The 3,252-nt window shown below is 43.2% G+C and overlaps 1 long non-coding RNA gene across 1 annotated transcript in view; it reads left to right on the top strand.

The window, feature by feature from the left end:
• LOC109289481 overlaps positions 1 to 3,252 on the top strand; it is a 50,382-nt gene that overhangs the window by 41,095 nt on the left and 6,035 nt on the right. The gene's annotated exons all lie outside the window — the stretch shown is intronic.

The following is a 3,252-nucleotide window of genomic DNA, read 5'->3' as shown; positions in this document are numbered from 1 at the left end:
ACCCCTGTCCCCAATCTGGGAGCACCCTGGGGAATCCTGTGTGTACTACGGTCTTCACTTGCAGATGTATACCTGCGGGGAAATTGCTGGGCCATGGGTCTGCAAGCGTGGAGCAGAGAATGCATGGGCTTCCCTTGCTCTCCAATGTGAAACATGTGCCTAGCAGGGGAATTTCTGGGCCATGTGTCTGCAATCGCTGACCAGGGAATATATAGGGCTCCCTGCGGTGCCCCTGGGTTGGGTTCAGGAACCTGAGGTCCTTATCCCATGGGATCAAGCCCTGCCAGTGCCTGCCCAGGACAGCTGGAGAGCCTGGTCAGCCCCTGCTGCCCATGCTTTCATGCCATAACTAAACAGATGTCCACAATGAAAAGGCAGCACAAACTATTTCTAGGAATTGTTGCACCACTATTTTGGGGCATTTGGGGTACAACAAGGGGCATGGACATCTGTTTTTTTGTGCCACCATCTTTTTTTTTTTTTTTTGGTGACACACAGATGATGTCTATTTGTAGCTTAACCAAGGCTATTGTCTAGGGCAAGACCCTCAAAACTGGAATGTCCTTTCTGCCGTGGGCAGTTGCCACTCAGTTCTCTAGCTGTCTCTCCTTCAGCGTTAGCTACTATAAAAAGGCATTTCCCAGTTGCTTTAGTTTTAATAACATGTGGGTAAACTGATTCCCATCAGAGGAACTAGAAAGACCAATTCAGTTACTTTGTGATCTCACGTTATCTGATCTAGCTTGATGTAACTACCAGGTACATGTTTGCTGTTCTCTGAAGGGATATTACATCATTTAACCACCACAGTACAACTTATTATAAACCGCTTTGACAGCTTGAACTATCTTGACATAAAATTCATTTAAAAGTAAGGGGGGGGGAAAAAGACTTCTTTCCATCTTGGTAACTATCAAAAGCTAAATACAGAAGCATGATCTGCTTAACCAAAGACATACACGCCACATTTTTTAAACGCTACCCACTGCCCATATACCTCCCTGGATGGATAAGAAGACATGCACAAGCAACCCTCAGCTGACACAGAGTTCATGCAGTTTTTAAAACATTTCCTTTCTTTTTGCTGAGTAGGGGCGCAGGAAGAATAGAAAAGAAGCATTTGGAGTCTTAGCTGTCATAATATATGAAGATATCCACAGAGCTGCAGCTTGGGGAATTCTGCTGTTTAATCAATCTTGTTAGCAGGTGGCATGCGAAATAGGTAGCAACAGAATAAATAGCAGGCCATTTAGATGGGCTTACTATGAGCAATGATTGATATACATCAGGAGTTGAGCTTCCATTAGAAATCCTAGAGTTTTATCCAAGTAAACATATATGCTTTTCATATTGGCACACATTTGTCAACTGAGATGAGTTGGTGGCTCTTCTATCTGCAAAATGAACCAGAGCATGGGGCACTATTAGCACTGGCCTCCCCACACTGATCAAGCTAACAAGCTTCGTTCCCGGTTCAGCTAAATTGCCTCAGCCTTCAGGTCTCTTCAATCCTTGGCCACTCTTTTGAGGATGCCAGGAAGCAGGCCCAACTGCAGCAAGGCCTTTGGCAAGGTAGATAAAAGTTCACTGGGAGCTGCATTTCATGTAGGTCAAATGAAGTTTCAAAATCAAATGAAAAATCTTTGGTCAGGAAACTGAGCAAGTGCTCACTTTTTTGTAAAATTCCCAGCCTGATCAGAAATTCTCCATCATGTAATATTGCCGTATTACGGCTTCTAAATCCAGATAAACCTGGAATCATGGAGATTTAAAGAAATGATATTAACCCCCCCCCCCAAACAAATAAAGATTGTAGGGAGCTGAGTATTTTTGGATTCCCCAAAAAGTTTGATGCAGCTTAGAACAGAGGTTTGGACTCCTTTTCTCCACATTACACATTATTCATGTGAAGGATGGAGAATAAAGAGTCAAGACCTGCTGGATTTGGCTGTCTAGTGTTGAATCATTTTGATCCACCTCTGACCCTTTTCTTTTCTAAGGGGATGCCTTTGTACAGCTTGGATCAGTGATAGGCAGGCATAGAGTAGGTGAGAACATCATGGGTAGACAGAGGGCCACACAATCCCCTTATTTATGATCCTATCCAAAATGTTAAGGCTAAAGATGAACCAAGTGCACATTGAAGACAAGAAGATTTTGAGTGGTAATAGGCAAGTCTCTGCAAATTAGATAAACTCTCTGTTCATGGCCGTATCTTCCTACTTTCACCCAACCTTGTGTGATCAGAAAATAATCCGTTAGCAAATCAGATTCCCAAATTACATTCATAGGTTTGAGCTTTGAATCATAGGATAGCAAAGAAAAGCACAGTAGCATTTGGCAATGAAAAATTTAACTTTTTAAAAAATGTACCTTTTTGAAGATCAAGCAATACCTAGTTAATTGATGCTCATCCTTGATATATTTGCAAGCTGCCACCAAGTCCCCCTGAAGTCTTCTCTTTTCCATGGGACTGTTCAGCTTGGAAAAGAGAAAACTTCGGCGGGATTTGGTGACAGCTTACAAATATATCAGGGGTGAGCATCAGGGATTAGGTGAACAACTATTCACCAAAGTGTCCCAGGGGAAAACCAGGAGTAATGGGTTATAAACTCCTAGAAAGTTTCAGACTGAATAGAAGGAAAAATTGCTTCATGGTTCATGTGACCCGACCCTGGAATAGACTCCCAGCGGGGGTGGTGCAGGCACCTACCCCGGAGATCTCCAAAAGGAGACTGGACCCTCATCTTGCTGGGGTTATTTGAGCCCAGCTGTCTTTCCAGCCCAGAGCAGGGGGGCTGGACCCGATGATGTCATGAGGTCCCTTCCAGCCCTAAACTTCTGTGAAACTGTAAATGAGTAGCAATGTGATGCTTGACCCTGGATGAAACAGTGGACATGTTTAGAAGTGCTTCTGACACTATCCCTTCATTACCAAGAGGTCACAGTCTTGGGAAGTAGACATGAGGGGTTTTTCTTGGAGACCATTTCCCTGTATTGTGGCTTGAAAAATCAGGGAATAAGAGATACTGTAGAATTATCAGATCCTGACAGGTGCTGCAGAAATGCTGTGGTATAAATATGCAGTGATGCAATAAGCTGGCAAATTAATATGGCTGGAAAAAAGGAGGAGAAAGAGGATGAAGAAAGCCCCCCCATCTCAGACTTCTTTTTCTGAAAGATGGTTATTCAGCCGTTTTCTTTGAACTTAGATGCTCAAGACCAGACAATGATTTTTTCATTCTAAATTAA

This window comes from Gavialis gangeticus, unplaced genomic scaffold (assembly GCF_001723915.1).
Source record: "Gavialis gangeticus isolate Ggan-Ray unplaced genomic scaffold, GavGan_comp1, whole genome shotgun sequence".
Taxonomy (NCBI): Eukaryota; Metazoa; Chordata; order Crocodylia; family Gavialidae; genus Gavialis; species Gavialis gangeticus.
This window is presented reverse-complemented; position numbering and strand designations above follow the sequence as displayed.